The sequence below is a fragment of the Notechis scutatus genome, chromosome 3, assembly GCF_049901735.1.
Source record: "Notechis scutatus isolate UNSWTSFEM ecotype Mainland chromosome 3, rNotScu1.2, whole genome shotgun sequence".
NCBI classification, from domain to species: domain Eukaryota; kingdom Metazoa; phylum Chordata; class Lepidosauria; order Squamata; family Elapidae; genus Notechis; species Notechis scutatus.
In genome coordinates, this window is record NC_142011.1 from 26648732 (window position 1) to 26667014 (window position 18283).

Below are 18283 nucleotides of genomic sequence, written 5' to 3' on the forward strand. Positions count from 1 at the left end.
GTGTGAACCTGAATTCATCAGTAGGCTCCAGGTAATGAAGGTAGGTTATCTAAACTTATACCTATCCCGACTAAACTGAAGCGATGTGGCCCACAGATCAAGTTCACAGAAATCTAGCTTTTGATGTAAGTAACACTACACATAGCTCCTTTTAAATGAAAGTTTAAATGTATTTATATCCTCTTTATTAGTGTACTATTGAGTATTGTGGACTTTGATCGAACTGATTTTTTTTTTTTTTTTGTAAATTCTGCAGATAGGGCAACTGGAGTTTTTGTTTCAGCTCATGTAATTTTCAAACATCTGCCAGGGGAAGTTGGCTAGCACCTACCTATATTTAATTTTGAAAAACCGAGTAGGATTGCATCTGGTTAATGCCACAATGGGAGACCATCTGCATATCATAGGGCTGTAAGTGGAAAAGCATCCTGCAATGGCAAATTATTTCTGCATTCATTTAGAAAATTACACCCATGTGTTAATGATTATTTTTAAGATCCAAGAGTTCTTTCCCACAAGCTAAGCATTCACTTTCCTGGGAAAAAGATTCATAATGAATGATATTCAGTGTTTTACTTACTAAGTAATAAAATACTACAACACAAAATGACATGTTACTATGAACTGATTTTAGTATGCAGGTGATGGGAGCTTTGTGGATTTTTTATGGTTTAATTTGAGATTTAAAATCCATGCAAAGAGATTACACCCATGATTTAGAAGTGCCATAATGGGTTTTGTTTTTTAAAAAATACCTTGCAGAATTAGAAAATGAATTATGAGCATCAGATTCAGTACAATGCTTTTCATAATTAACTTATTGTACATTAATCAGTGGTTCTCAACCTGTGGTCCATGGTCCTCTGGGGGGCAGCGGTGTCCACAAATCCGCGAAGGCTTGAAGAAATATTATTTAAATCTTGAATTACCGTATTTATCGGCGTATAACACACACTTTTTCCCCCCTGAAAATAGGGGGCAAATGATGTATGCGTGTTATACGCCGATATAATGTTAAGAAGCCAGCGGAGGCCGGGCGGTGCGGCGGAGGCCGGGCGGTGCGAGCGGAGGCCGGGCGGTGCGAGCGGTGCGAGCGGAGGCCGAGCGGTGCGAGCGGAGGCCGGGCGGTGCGAGCGGAGGCCGGGCGGTGCGAGCAGAGGGCATTATTTTGCATTATTTACCTTATAAGTGGTAATAATATTAATAAAAAAAAAGTTCTGAGCTACCCTTATTTTGCTTCAAAGTTTTTATTTAGAAATTTAATTTTTTTTCCTGAAATTTCCCTCTTAAAATGAAGATGCGCGTTATACGCCTGTGCGTGTTATACGCCGATAAATACGGTAAGTCTTGGTGGTCTGTGGTCATGGTCTGTGGCCACAAAAGGTATTTAAAGGGGGAGTTTGTGGTGAAGAAAAAGTTGAGAACCACTGACTTAGATGACATTAATTGAACACATGTACAAATAAGCCAGACAAAAAAATCCAGGTTTTGGGGGAGCAGTATTTCAGCCAGTTGCAGGATATATTAAAATTTGGTTTCTTACAAAATGTCCTTACTTGGATAACAGCAAAGCAGTAGCTTGATATAATAAAACAATCTAAACAACGTTAAAACTACAGGCAGTCCTCACTCAATGACTGATGGCCATACACAAACGTCACATGATTGCAATTTGGGCACATGGCAACTAGTTCATCTTTACAGCAGTTGTAGTATTCTGTGGTCATGTGACCACAATTTATTACATTTTTTCTGGTTTCTGGAAAAAAAAAATCCTCGTAGGAACACATGGATTTGCTTAATAACCTTGGTGTTCACTTAACCTCAGCATTCACTTAACCATGAATGAAAAAATCTGAGCAACAATGGGTTGAGTCAAGTGGATGCCTTAACTTATGACCATTAAAAATTTTGTTATGATCAGATCAAAAACTACTTGTATTAAAACATAAACATTAAAAATAAAAACCTGGCCCCAAATTAATGATGCTATTTCCTCAGATGTCCTCAGATGTTTTCATTTAATACTGCTATTTCCTCAGATGTAGCAAGCCTCAATGCAGAAGATATTTTGTCTTACCCAGACAGACACTTCATTTTCTGCAAGAAAATGCAATAGTTCTTGGCACATGTTTTCCAATTCTGCAGTTATATTAGCAAGATAATATGCATTTTGGCTGTGCAATTGGAGGATTCCCTAAGTTAGAGTGATATGCAACTCAAACCTCAAATGGGAATAAAGATATAACAGATTTTATGAGATGGGTGTGGCAAATTGATACTTGTCCAGTATTTGATACTGTTATAGATTTTCCTTCAACTAGCTATTCAACTGCAGAGTAAATATTCAGTATAGCCCAGGGATGGAAAGCTTGTGAACCTTTAGATCAGGAGTGTCCAACCTTGGCAATTTTAAGACTTGTGGACTTCAACTCCCAGAGTTCCTCAGCCAGCAAAGCTGGCTGAGGAACTCTGGGAGTTGAAGTCCACAAGTCTTAAAATTGCCAAGGTTGGACACTCCTGCTTTAGATATTGTTGACACAAACTGGCAATATAATGACATGCTGCTTGAGACTGCTGGGATGCATGCTGTAGTTCAGCAACCTCTGGAGATCTAGGAAATAAGTGTTAGAGACCTTTAGATGCATGTAGGTATTTCATGCAGCTCTTTGTGATCATTCGCATTGTAGAGTGTTTAAAAAGTAATTTGTAAGTTGTTACAGGGGAAAAAAGTCAAAATAATTAACTGTGTTAGAGCATGCTCCTAATGTGAGAGTATGAGAATTATGTTTTATATTTTAATATCTGTTTTGCTATTATGATCTTCGGTGGTCACTCTGCAAGTTCAAAACCTTTCCCCAAAAAAATTGTATTATAATTTGCCACTTATGCCATCTTCATTTCTTTGAAATCTTTAAAAAATCATTGCTATATTTACTGCTTTATAGTCCTTGGTGCTCTTGCTGAGTTACATAACAGCATATCATTTAAACTTTTCCAGATTTAGAGTTTGGATTTAAGAGTGAATATCTCAAGAGGATCCCAAAACAGACAGTAGCAATAATAAGATAAGAATAATAAGCAGACAGTAGCTGCTTTCTCTTTATACCAGCTAAAATTACCTGTCCATCTTCTTCAGTATGCTTGTGTATTTAGTTGCCATCATTCAAACATCTCCTGTAGTTGGGTTTGTTTGTCTGTCTGTTTGTTTGTTTGGGGGAGGGTGGAGCCAGTGGACACATTTGATATTTCAAGAATGGATGTTTTCACAAACTCTGCCACAGAAAGTCTTTCCCATTCAAAAATGGATGTCATATTAACTGTCTTCAATCATGGGAAAGGCAGAATATTTTGATTAAAGATAACTTATTCCACCATCCATTCTAGCAAATCCTAAACTTTTCTCCCAATTTATTTGCTATTTTTGAAAAGCAGATGATTATTTCTGCTAGCAAAGCAGTTTCCTTGCTTTTTTTAAAAAAAGGAATGCTTGATCACTAGTCATTTTCTAACTTTAGAATATAGAGCTCTACATTGTGGCGCTGCAAATATCTGCACCTGGATCAGTTTTTAAAAAGAATCAGGTAGCTTAGCTGGGGGGGGGGTCATGCTAAGAGTTTTGCTGCTAGTTGGAGTATTAGCCTTAATGGACAAATTGAGGGATGAGAACACAAGAGACTGTTAATTGTTGATTGGTTGTTTTCCATTATTAGGGGCAACTTTTACAGTTGCAGCTGGAGAATTAGAAAGATATGGTTTATTGTTGGCTTGAAACTTTCCTTTAAGGAAACTGTACAAGAGGATTTCCTGATGATGGCAGAATATACCTTCTGTCACATTTGATGATTTCTCTCTCTCTGGAGAGCTCAAAGCATCTTCATAAGGATTCCAGGGTCTCTTGGCAGATCCCTAATGCAGGCTGTCAGCCATACAGCTGTCTCGGGAGCTTTCTTCTCTGGTGAGAATAGTCTGATGATGCATATGTGCACATGAAGATACTTCCACTTTTATCTATGGAGATGTTTTATTTTTCCTTTTTTTTAATAAAGTTTTATTTGGGTTTTCACACATACAAAATACAAGTAAAACATCCTTTTTGAAAATAGCATGGTCCCGGGTTAAACTTCTTTATACAGACACAAACTCAATTTCATGCTCATTTTTGTGTTCTATTCCATATCTTGTACTATTCTACATTTTCTATATAGTTTTTCCCCTCTTTTAATTTTCTCAATTTTATTTTGATTATCTCATCTTAATTCAAATCATTATATTTATACTTTTGTCTGTTCTGTTTCAATTTCATATTATCTTTTCTCATTAAACAAATTTTCTCCTGGAAAATTGGAGTATGACACCTTTATATCTTTTAATTATATCCATTCAACTCTTATTTAAACTTCAATATATACCTTAAGGTTATGATCTTCAATATCATACATAATACATAACTTCCAATCAAATTCTGCTTGGTACATTCTTATAATACATGCTATATTCTTTTTTTAAAAAAAGATTGTAAATATATGTAATTATAAACCCTCATTCCATTCCAATTCAGTTCTATCATTAATAATCATTAAAATCTTAACATCTTTAACATTTCTTTTCAATTAAATATCATACTTCCTTAAAGACACATATAATCTCCATAATTAATTTTTCCCTTATTTCTCTTCACATATGTTTTGTAAATCATTAAATATTCATTTTGTTACATTTATTTATTGACAAGCATTCCACTGAGTTACGATAGTTATTTTATCAAACATTTTAATCATACATTGTTTCATATTCTGAAATTATTTCTATTTCTAATATAACAAAACTATCTTATGTACCTTTGCAGAATCCCTTTTTCCATTAGATTTTCACACATTATCTCTAAATAGGCCCTGTTTCTCTATATTTTGTTTCTGTCCTTTATAACTTCTTTTCCTTTCTTTCTTTCTTCCCTCTCATCTTCTCCCTCCCCTTTTTACCCCCTTGTCTCTCTACTTCTAATTCTCTTTTCTGCATTTCCCTCTTCTGTTGCTTTCTGATTTTATACTTATTTTTCACTCTATTCTTTTTTTGGGTTGTTTTTCCCAATCTTAAACTTTCCATTCTCTTTCCCCCCCCTTTCCTTTTTCCCCCCACCTAAGATTATTTATTCATTAAAGATGGCTTCTTCTTTGTCGCAATCTTCTTGTTCTGCAGGCATTTCTTGTTGTTTCTCATAGTTCCAAATCTCCATTTCTAAGAACTGAAATACGAAGCCAAAAGAACCTCTCCCTTCTTGTGCATCTTCTTTGTACTTTTTAAGTTCCATTTTCAGTTCTTCTAAAAGTGGAGCCATTTTAAACAGTTTTAAACAACCACCCGATTAATTTTAGTCATTCAAATACAATAACCAAGAATCCAGAGATCACCAAGTAATCCAAATAGTCCCAAGCTGTTTCTTCTTATTTCTTTTTCCACTTTCTCTTCCTGGGGTTTTACTATTTTGTTGCGATGTTTCAGTTAAGATGTATCTTTTGGAAGTCTTATTGAGATTTTGCTGTAAGTTCTTTTTAATTCCAGGCAGTCTCCTCCCTTCCAGATCCTGCCCTTTTATTTTTTTTCTCTCCTTTCCTGTTTTCAAAAGCTTTTAATTATCCAGAAATCTTTATTTTGACTTTTTATTTTCAGCATTAAATGCCTATTGATGTCAAAGTGGATTTTTTTTCCAATGTCTTGCTTAAGTTTCTTAGCTGTCAGTATAGGAAAAGGAGAAAAAAAAACCAAATCTTTTCCCTTTTCTCTCTCCTTCGCAGCTTAAAAATCTTCTTAGGGAACAATGTTATTGGTTTTTTTAAATAATTTCAATTCCAGGGTACCTTATTTGTTGCTTTTGCTGTTTGACCCGCTCAACCAAAACTTTATCTTCTTATCTTCCTCCTGCACATTCTTTTCCGGTGGAGTTCTTCTTTGTGGTGGCCATTTCTGACCACCGCTGCAACCGCCTTCGGGAAAGGGAGTAATGGCCAGCTGGGGAGGAGAGATGCGGCTCTCCTCAACCCTGCTGGCAGTCTCCCCCTTCTTCACCACCTCTACAGGGTGGCTTAGCCCCGAAACCAGCTGGCTCGGGGCGCTCCAGCGGTGAGCACGGATCGAAGCCTCGCAGAGACGAAGTTTCGGTCTGTCGCTGAAGAAGCTCAAACCGGAAGTCCCCGGGAGTAATGGCCAGCTGGGGAGGAGAGATGCGGCTCTCCTCAACCCTGCAGGCAGTCTCCCTCTTCTTCACCACCTCTATGGGGTGACTTAGCCCCGAAACCAGCAGTGAGCTCGGATCAAAAGCGCGCAGAGACACGGTTTCGGTCTCTCGCCGAAGAAGCTCAAACCAGAAGAGATGTTTTCTTAATATTCCATAAGGATGTTTTAAGTAAAAGTCAAGTTTCTGAGAATTGTAATTTTTCCCACTTGCCTTGCTTTTCTATGCAAGAAAATATAATGCAAAAAATATGTATGCCTGTGCTTAAAGTTCAACGGAAATTGCACTTTTGGTCCTTGCACTCAGAATAATTCAACTGATTAACTTTGAGTATGATGTTTCTTGCTTGACTTAAGCATTTCATTAATTGGCTTGATGGCTTTAAGTGTCATTGCTTATTGCCTCATTAATACAGCAGCAGCCCTGATTAGTAAGGTTAACTGTGATGAAAAAGATTCCAAGTGAAGGGCAGTCTGTGTGTGTGTGTGTGTGTGTCTAAATGCATGTGCTAGGTAAGAGTGGAGATAAATTCAAATAGCTTTTTCATTCTCAGATTATAAATGGGTCAGTAAATGCAGTTTGAGTGTCATACAAGTTTGAAGAAAAGGTTGGGTCATTTGATTTGATATCTCAGAGACATGTCTTTTTGTAACTATAAAACTAGTCTTCTGTTAAACAGGCAACATTATTTAAAATTCAGAGCCTCTCAGAGTTCCATGTTTTCAGGTTCATTGAGATGATAAGACATCCTGACAGTTTTGTCGAAGGGCACATTATTAGAAGCCTGAGGAATGTGAGTGGTCCCTGAAAGCTTTGAATGTAGGCAGAGAGATTTCCAGATTTTGTCACCAAGTTGTATTTTTTAATGTGTTTTTTGTCTTGGTTTCAACAGTTTCTTTTTATAGCATGACCTGGTGTGCTCCTCAAAGACTGTAGTTCTTGAATCAGGAGACTTCCGTATTCCTGTTATAGAGAATGGCCTGCACAATTTTATTCTTTGATTCAGAAATACCATTAAAATGTAGGGACTCTTGGATGATGGCCGAAGCCACATTTATCTTTTAACTCTTTTGCCCTGTTGGAAGAGTAAAATCAGGAGAATGTAGGAAATTCAACACAATCCCTATTTTGCCTCTCACCTCAGAAGCCCTTGTTTCCCATCTGGCTATCATGAACCTCTGTCAGGTTGGTTAATGTTCCCTCTGATTTGGCAGAAACAGACTGGCCAACATGAAACTGGAGATTCAACCAGCATTCTGACCCCTTTCTCCTCTTCATCACCTCCCAGTATTCTTTCATGGTAAGGAAAACCCCCCAATAAATGATTATTTCCAAGGCTGTTGCAGAAACACCTATAAGCTCAGCCATAGACGAGTTGCACCAAGGCATGATAACTTGTTGATTTATACAGGAACGTAAAAAAATCTCAGGAAGCACAATTGGAATTTCCAACTTCAGAGGAAATGCTATAAAGGGTCCATCTAAATTTCCCTCTAGAATATTAGCTGTCTCATAAAGTCCTGTGGGAGCCATGCCAAGGGAGATGGGGAGAAGGCCTGCTTACAGTGGAATAATCTGGCATAAATTCTGAGGATGATGAATGATCTGCTTTCCGAAAAGCAAGGGGGTTGAAAATCAGGAATGTGCATATCAAGCCACAAAATCTCTGAAGATAATTTTTCTTGAACAATTGATTTATTATTGGCTGGTTCTACTTCTCTCTAATCTTCCCGTTGCTGATCCATCCGGTTTGTACAGCTCGCTTCCTGGTACTTAATCACATTCTTGGGCTCCATTTTTCATCAAAATGGCTCCTTCTTGCATGACTGCAGTTGGCTTGTGCAATAGATTAGATTGTTAGTCCTTATTAAAGGTCAAACCATCTTTGGAGGGGGGGGCATTCTTAAAATTATAATTATTTACATATTTTAGATAAAGAGACTAGGCAGAAATACCCATTATTATCTTTGGTATGACAAGATTAATAAAAGAGATGAAATACCTTAAAAGATGAGGGACCTGCTAAGAAACAGCTTGTGTGGAGAGAGAAAGAAAATTGCATATTCCTTCCTAGCCCTGGATCCTGTTGCCCTGGAAACAGCATCTCCCACCAGCTGTTTTTTGGCAATGCCCCACCTCCCTCTAGGTTCACACAGCCATCATTCCATGGATTGGCAAGGGTGGGGGAGGAGAATGCAAAATATACTGTATTACTCTGTGTTTGGAACCCTATCCTTGGGGATTTGAAGGTATGAAAACAACCAGATGCAGCATTCCACAACAATTCAAAAGGAAGATATTCTTGGCACAGTGCTACGTTGAGGGGAGACTCTAACTAAACTAAAAGGAAAATTTTGTGGTTTTATCACCATGGCTTTAATGGACTGTTTTCACTCTGCAGGTACAATTAGTTCTCCCTGATGAAAGGATATTCTTCTGTTTGATGCTTTTACATAATTCTTTTTCTCTCATTCCTACATATATTTTCCTGTTGTCATGCAACAAAAAACTGTCAAATTCAGAGCTTATTCTTCCTCTCTGGTAGAAGCAGGTTGATTCAAGAATAATCCCAGCCATGTTGGTCAGTCTGGCAGTTGTTTTCCTGGCTCTAATTGGGAACCAGGCCAATCCATCAATATAAGTGCTATTTCTTGCCACTGAGCCAGATAATTTTGCCTCTCGTGTAGATGTGACAGGTTTCTCTTTCCAAATCTCAAGTTCCAGTGACTCAAAAATTTGCTTCTTACACAGTAATAGTGAGAAGAGAGACAGAAGCTGCCAAAGGTCCTTTGTTAGGCTTTGGTTTTATTTTGGAACACAGACTCCTACTAAAGACTTTTTTTCCCATCACCAGAGGCAAATGCTAGCTGTCTTTCAAACATATTCCCCCTTCTTTTTCAAAACTGGTTTTGGTGCCCTTCATATATATCATTCAGAAAGTCTCACCAAATCTAGTACTGAAATGGCACTGCCACCTTTAGCAATGAAGCCATGTACTAAGCAAGGCTAGCCAAAGGCAACTGTTTATCAGACTTTATACAACAGATTGCATACATTCTGCTAGGACAGCAGAATTTCTAGTATTCCAAGATAGCCCTGAAAGTGCTGGGGTGGGGCGAGAATAGTTCCTGGGTAATGGACACATCTTTTCAAAGATGGTTAGGACCTATTCTTTCTTTTTGTAATTTTTTTTAAAAGACAAACGCTAACAAACACAAACATAAAACATCAACATAAAACCATCTTCCAAAATACAGTGTGTCGGTTGATACATTTCTTTTGTGCAATGTCATAATATCAGCAGTCTTACTCTTCCAAACATACATTCATATTACATAAGTCAACTATACATATTATATTGTATTATTATCATATCATTATTAGACTTAACTACAAATTCACATAATTCTTATTGAGCAAATCTCAGTTTTAACCAGTCTGAGAACATACAATTCATTTCATTATATTCAATTATATAATATCATTACATTATATTATCTTACATATTATACCATTCCTCTTTTATAACACATTTTACTTCTCTATTTTCTTATCTAACCATTGATAAAATAGATCCCAGATTTTGTAATATTCTTTATCTTCTTGCTCTCTACTTGCTAGTGTCAATTTACTCATTTCTGTACATTCCATCGTTTTCTGAATCACCTCTTCTTTTGTTAGAATTTTCTCACTTTTCCAATTTCTAGCAAATACAATTCTAGCCGCTGTTAACACATTTATAATTAGGACATATTCTTTCTTGATCCTAGTGCAGGTGACAAAATATAGGTACTCCTCCACTTACGACAGTTCAATTAGTAACCATTCAATGTTACAATAGCTCTGAAAAAGTGACTTATGACTGTTTTTCACACTTATGACCATTTGCAGCATCTCCATGGTCATGTGATCAAATTTCAGAGGCTTGGCAACTGATTCATATTTTAGGACTGTTTGCAGTGTCCCAGGGTTCCTGTGATCACCTTCTGCGATGTTCTGACAAGCAAAGTCAATGGAGGAGACAGATTGACCTAACAACCATGTTACTAACTTGACAAGTGCAGTGATTCACTTAACAACTGTGGTAAGGAAGTTCATAACATGGGGCAAAATTCACTTACCAACTATCTCACTTAGCAACAGAAATTTTGGGCCCAGTCGTGATCATAAATCAAGGACTACCTATACTGGGATTAAATTACTAAAAAGGCAGGTGCTGATTAAATATTAAAAAGGATTTTCTAAGAGTAGTTTGACAGTGAAACTAATCAAAGAGGTGGCATGTTCCCTGCTTTGGATTGTTCAAACCCATTTTTGTCCTAAATACAGATGAAACTCAAAAAAATTAGAATATCGTGCAAAAGTTCATTTATTTCAGTAATGCAACTTAAAAGGTGAAACTAATATATGAGATAGACTCATTACATGCAAAGCAAGATAGTTCAAGTTGTGAATTGTCATAATTGTGATGATTATGGCTTACAGCTCATGAAAACCCCAAATCCACAATCTCAAAAAATTAGAATATTACATGCAATCAATAAAACAAGGATTGTACATAGAAAAATATTGGACCTCTGAAAAGTATAAGCATGCATATGTACTCAGTACTTGGTTTGGGCCCCTTTTGCAGCAATTACTGCCTCAATGCGGCATGGCATGGAAGCTATCAGCCTGTGGCACTGCTGAGGTGTTATGGAAGACCAGGATGCTTCAATAGAGCCCTCAGCTCTTCTGCATTGTTCGGTCTCATGTCTCTCATCTTTCTCTTGGCAATGCCCCATAGATTCTCTATGGGGTTCAGGTCAGGCAAGTTTGCTGGCCAATCAAGCACAGTAATCCCACGGTCATTGAACCAGGTTTTGGTGCTTTTGGCAGTGCGGGCAGGTGCCAAGTCCTGCTGGAAAATGAAGTCAGCATCCCTATAAAGCTCGTCTGTGGAAGGAAGCATGAAGTGCTCCAAAATCTCCTGGTAGATGGCTATGTTGATCCTGGACTTAATGAAGCACAGTGGACCAACACCAGCAGATCACATGGCTCTCCAAATCAGCACAGACTGTGGAAACTTCACACTGGACTTCAAGCATCTTGCAGTGTGTGCCTCTCCATTCTTCCTCCAGACTCTGGGTCCTTGGTTTCTAAGTGAGATGCAAAAGTTGCTCTCAACAGAAAAGAGGACTTTGGACTACTGAGCAACAGACCAGTTCTGTTTTTCCTGTTTTCAGGTAAGACGCTTCTGATGTTTGTTGTTCAGGAGCGGCTTGACAAGAGGAATATGACATTTGAAGCCCATGTCCAGGATCCATCTGTGTGTGGCGGCTCTTGATGCACTGACTCCAGCCTCAGTGTGATGACCTATAGTCTCTCAAAATAACCCAAAACCCAAAACATACATTAAAGTCCAGTAATGCCTTCAACTTAACTTTACTGTTTTATTAGGCACAGTTTAAAGTCACAAAAGTAAATAATGAGGCAAAAGGAAACCAAAACAAACCGCATTGACGAGAGTTCTGAAGCAAGCCAAGATAATTAATCATACATTCCAGGAAGATAACGGGGAGAGTCCATGGGAAGAATGCCAACAAAGGTAAACCTCTTTCAAAGGAAACACTAAACTTTGACTCCAGCAATTCTGACTACGTAGTTACAAACTTATATACATAGCTCCCAGCTGCAAGCCACGAGGAGGATCATGGTAATCTCCTCCTGAGTAGACCTCGCTTTCCCCTGATCCTCTCCTCTCTGCGGGCTCTGGGATGGATAGGGGATGGGCCTGGATCCTCTTCTGATTGCTCAGCCGGCCTCTGCCTTTCCCCAGCCTCCTCCACCACCTCTGGAGCCACACTCCCACTCCCTGTTGGCTGTTCCTCCTCTTCCTCAGAGTCAGTCTCCACCAGGGGCATGACAGGTCCACTCCTTGTGAAAGTCCCCAACACTTTTGAATGGCCTTTTCCTGACAATCCTCTCCAGGCTGCGGTCATCCCTGCTGCTTGTGCACCTTTTTCTTCCACACTTTTCCCTTCCACATAACTTACTATTAATGTGCTTTGATACAGCACTTTGGGAACATCCAACTTCTTTTGCAATTACCTTTTGAGGCTTTCCCTCCTTATGGAGGGTGTCAATGATGGTTTTCTGCACAACTGTCAGGTCAGCAGTCTTTCCCATGACTGTGATTCCTACTGAACCAGACTGAGAGACCATTTAAAGGCTCAGGAACCCTTTGCAGGTGTTATGGCTTAATTAGCTGATTAGAGTGGGACACTTTGATCCTAGAATATTGAACCTTTTCACAATATTCTAATTTTCTGAGATTGTGGATTTGGGGTTTTCATGAACTGTAAGCCATAATCATCACAATTATGACAATTCACAGCTTGAACTATCTTGCTTTGCATGTAATGAGTCTATTTCATATATTAGGTTCACCTTTTAAGTTGCATTACTGAAATAAATGAACTTTTGCATGATATTCTAATTTTTTGAATTTCACCTGTAAAAGATGAGGAATTAATTTTTACTTAATAGAGAATTAACTGAAAATTCAAAGTGATGGTTATTATTTTTTTATGGCTCCAGCTTATGGGAAGTTGGCATATGTTTTCACAATGTAGATTTAATTATTTTAAAAGCCTTTTTTTAACCTCTGTGCCTCTGTTTACATCTTTATCTCAGAGTGCCATCAATTTGTTTTCCGATCTTAGCAGCCACATAGATTTTTCTCCATGACGATGATCTCTCTCTAACCTGTTCTTTTAAGCCTCCCAAAGGTGTACTCACTGTTGCTGTAACCAAGTCTCTCCCTCTTGATGAAAGAGAGCAAAGGCAACCAGCAGCAAGTAACGGTTCTGAATTGTTTGGTCTTGGGAACAGTTCCAAATGGGTGGGTTCATATATTGTATCAAGCCATGGTTTTGTTAGCGGTGTGATGAACATCCTGCAGTTAGCTGGTTCACAAATAATACAAAAGTATTAAAAGGTTCACAAATCACAATGGTTGTGCTTTGTTTTCAGGAAAAAAACTCCCAAACCCTTTTGAACTGTGATGGAACCATGAATGAGAAGTGTGATTTACTCAGGACTCCCTCCACTTTGAAATCAATGATGTAAAAGTTGTGAATGCATAGATAGGCTCTTTTACACAAACCTTTGCAAAGAGAAATCAGTTAATTTTCACTATTGAATGACGTAGTCCTTGGAAATGAAACTGCATCTTTGCAACGCAGCCACTGCAGTCCTTTTCAGATGTTAGAGCAGAGGTATTATTTACTAGCCTGTGTCATATTCAGGTTGTTCAGGAAACAGGAGTTTCCAGAAATTATTGTAAAAAGATCTTCTTCTTCTTAAGTGCTAGTGCTAGTGCTATTTCTATCCAAGGGCACTGAAATCCTAGAATTGAAGAATACTTGAGCTTAGAAGACTAACATATACAAACTGATGTGGGAAGTTCCTTTAAAAAAGGTATTGGATGTAATAGCTACACCTAGGTGGTTAGGAAAGCTTTTCTTTTTTAATAAGAAGAAACAGTTAACCCAGAGAGGGATGGAGCCCATCAGGTGGCTAGTGTGATCTGCTGTCATCAGGGAGGGGGAGGGGAGTTGGTTTTTGATTTTCTGGTTTTTTGTTTTGTTTTGTTTTGTTTTATTGTTCTATTGTACTTGTTAGGAATAACATGGTTACCTAACTTAGTTTGGGTAAAATAATATATATAGACTATGATTGTGTGTGTCGCTTTAAATGTAAAACATGTATTTTGGGTGCGGTTGTAAAATCACCACAAGAAAGAGCAAGAGAGCTCACTGTTTGCTGGCTTTTACTGGATTGCTGACAATGATGGATTGATGGTGATAACTGCGTGTTTTCCCTGCTATTGCTGAAGGAAGAAAAGAGGTTTGATTTTCTTCATATCTCTACTGCAAAAAGAGATATATTACTGGACTGATTATTTGTGAGTTTACTGACCTCTTTTTCGACACTGGACTTTGCTAATGAATAATCCCCGGACGGACTGAACTAAGTGTATGATATATGGACTGTTTGACTATGCTATAACTCTTACTGGAATAAAAACTATTTAACTGGCACAGTGTATCTGTTTTACTGAGTGTAAGCTACAACAACGTTTATCTCACATATCTGCCTGCCTGACTGACTACCGTTGCACGTTCTGCTAGGGTGTATATTCCTAACAGTACTTTACTAATTTAGTTGACTCTTTTTGTTAGTTTTTATTGTTTTTGTTTTTTTGTTTTAAATATGGTTTTATATTGTGTAACCCGCCTTGAGTCGCCATGGGCGAATAGGTGGCAATATCAATAAAATAAAATAAATAAATAAATACTGTGCTTGACTTTCTTCCCAAGATGATGCTTTTTTAGATTTCAAGAAAATCACGTTTAGTAGCTATCCTCTTGCTCCCAAGTAGAAAAGTCTATACCGGTGATGAAGGCATCGGTTCATGTGATACAGACTTACCCGGAAGCTGACAACGAATGAGAAAAATATCCTTTCATTTTGTAATTGGTTTTATAGTACAGAGTTTTAAACATGTTTTAAAAATGAGTCTTTTTCTAGCCAAAGAAGCAGAAAAGCCAAAATAGGCTGACATAAGGTAAGCAGTGGATAGAGATGGATTGGCTGGGCACTTTTCAAAAATGAGAGCTTGTACATAAGAGTGTGTATGAAGACTAACCAAAATGTTATGATTCCTGTGCACAGGATGAGTAGCTCAATTTCCACTCCCTCTCTCCTTCTCTCTATACCTACCTACCTACCTCTCTCTCTCTCTCTTTCAAGATCCAAGCTATTAAATAAAATCAATTTGGTAAGATAAACTGGATTCTAGTGTCCAGTCCTTTTTAGGAAGACTGAATTCAAGAAAAATATTGCAAATGGTGGGATCTTTCTTTGGAATAAGATATACATTTAAACAGTATTTCTACAAAAAGTAAATTATACATGGTATTACTTATGCACCAGTCATCCCACATATCTCATTATAAATAATTCTAAAATAGCTGTCCCTAATCCAGTATTGTAGATGGCTGGGATTCCAGAGCCAATTGGTTGCTGGCAGATTTCTGGGATGAATAGCTATAACACCTCTGGTAATGCTTAACTGGGCTAAGCTGCAATAGACATGCAACATGTACAGCTCAATGTAGGTGAGTGATGCAGTGGCCTATAGGTGGAGCTCTCACCTCACAATCAGGAGGCTGTGAGTTCCATCCTAGGTAGAAGAAGGTATTTCTCTTTCTGGACACATTGAGAATATATCTGCTGGGGAAAAAACTGCATTGGCGACAGGAAGGGCATCCGACCAGTAAACACTCGGCTCCATTCAATTGCCCAGACACCACTCTGCAAGGGATTATGGGTTTGTTAAAAGAGGATGGTTAAAAGAGGATGTACAGCTCAGTGTAGGGACCTTGTATGGATTATCTAGAGTTCAAAACTGGGAAGATAAGAAACTGAAGGAGGCAAATGGTCATTTTCAGAGCTCAGTTTAGCTCTCTCTTACATGGAGTAGTAAAATAAGACTGTTCTAGACAAACAATCTACACTGAATTTCAGTGCCTCAGTTTAAGAATGCATTTAAATAAGGCTTTAATTGTCTATTTGTCCCTGCATCAGATTCAGATTTTATTCAAGTTACACCATTCTCTTCAGCGCATTTAAATTTAGGATTACAAAATAGATTCTTGGACTTGGTGACTTGAATGATCTCTTCCAGTTCTATGACTTATCATTTTAGTCATTTTTGCAATATCCATTGTGTTTATTTTCACAACATAAGAAGTGGCACTCACTGATTCGTCACATCATACTAAGGCAGAAATGTACAATTTTCTTAAATCAGATGCTACATTTTAAAAAAGTAACTGTTGAGGATCTCAGGTGAATGGATGGAGTCAGTTTAACTGTACCAGAGAGGTTTGGGATGCAATGTCTTCAAACTCAACAAAGGTTAAGGTACCCAATTTTGTCCTGAACTCACATCCATTTTACCAAAATGTTTAGTCTTGCTTGCTTTGCATCTTCTAAGGTCTGTGGAAGGGATAGGAATAAAGCATATGCAGTCCTCTTTTATACAATGCTATTTTGTTTAACCATTATACAATATTTCCCAAGCCTTCCATTGGTTGGATTCCCACATGAAACTAAGCCATAAACCATGATTTCTAAATAGCAGAGATTAGGCTCAAACTATATTAAGCCACAATCATGTGAAGCAGTGGTGGCACAGTGATTAGAACACAGAATTGCAAGCTAATTCTGCCCCACAGAGTTCGATTGTCAATCTCCACGACACTTTCTTGACTTCTTCACTTTCATGCTGCTTGCTTCTTGTAAGCTGTCATAGAAATGGGGGGAGGGGAAATTTGGTATTTGGGAGGGGAATTTTGCTGGAGAGCAAAGATGGTTTCTGTGTGAAAAGGAGGGGATGCTTTCCTGCTCCCTGCGCGGCTGCATGGACTTATCTCTGCTTATCCTGGCATACCAGATGATGAAATATCCATCTGAAGATGTACCCCACATGACACTATAAGCACTTCAGATTGGATAGCCAGCCTGGACCCTTGGGGGGAGGGAAACTTGAGATAACTTTCAATATGTAATTTCCGCACCTATTTGCATCAGATCTTGCTTTCTTTTGTTGCTATCACTTCAAACTCAGTAAAAGTACCTTTTCTCTACAACAATGGACCACAACAATGGAATTGAGGGAGTTTTTTTCTTGGGTTTTGAATGAGGCACATCTGACATCGATCCTGATCCTCAGGTTGACTCAGCCTTCCAACCTTCCGAGATCAATAAAATGGGAACCAAGATTGTTGGGGGCAATATGCTGACTTTGTAAACAGCATAGAGAGGGCTGCAAAGCACTATGAAGCGGTATATAAGTCTAAGTGCTATAGCTATTATGCTACATGCCAAAATAGTGACTTTATCAAAATGTAGCTGCTGTCCAATTAGAAGAAAATGTGCCTGAGACATCCCCCATATACGATTCCTAAACTAGAATATCTGCCTTTTGCAGACTTTCTTCATTTCTAAGTGGTGTCATTTATTCAACAAAACTGTGTTTTTATATCTGTGTGAAAAAGAAATAGAAGTACATCACTGAATTAAAAAGAGGACTTTCACCTTCCTACATTTAGGAGTTTTAATATTTCAAAACATTTTATTTTTTAAAGGGTTAGATTTCAGACACTAAGAAGGCAAGGGTAGGAGAGAGATCATCACATTCTCTGCATAGTAACTGAGATTTTACAAAATGTGTGTGTTTTCATAAAAAAATATAATAGCAAAGGAAATCCATATTCAGACGTGTTTAAACTTCATGCCACAGCAGAGCCCATCCCAAGATTCCTCTCCAATAGGCATTTTCAAAAGCAAAACTAATAAGGAATGACAAAGCCAACACAGAAAGTCTGTTTAATGCTTTCTTCAGTTCATGAATTAATTGCAGAGGTCAGCCAGGCTCCGATTCTTAGATGGGGGTCTGGTTTCCTGCCTCTGGGTCAAAGACTACATCATGCATGAATAAAGGAAGTGATGATTTTACAAAAGGGAACCAGCAGCCATTTCTTTCTTTCAAAAATTTGCCCTTAATAAAGAAGAAAAGCAAAACTAAAAATGGTGTTCATTTAAATTAGTATTCATCATCATTATTGCTACACCAAAATTAGGAAAGAAATCTGCTATTTTAAACTGACCTAAACCTTGACTTTTTAAAAAAGGTACATATTTGGAAAATCATCATTTTTTTTACACATTAGTATCTATACATGTACAGTCACATGCACACGTTGGTTTTAGCTCCGCTGTAAAAGTTTTCGAAAGCTGATATGTGCTCCATTTTGCATTTGTTAAGAAGCTGTTTCTCCATGATGGCAGACTTTAATCAAGTATGGTATATAAAAGGTATTGGCATGAAAAAGCAATACCCTTGTTCCTTATTGGTAAAAAAGGCTCGTCTCCAAATTTAATTACACAGCAATAGTAACACAAGTGGGAGTTCCTTGGAAAGAAGAATTATCCCCTTTA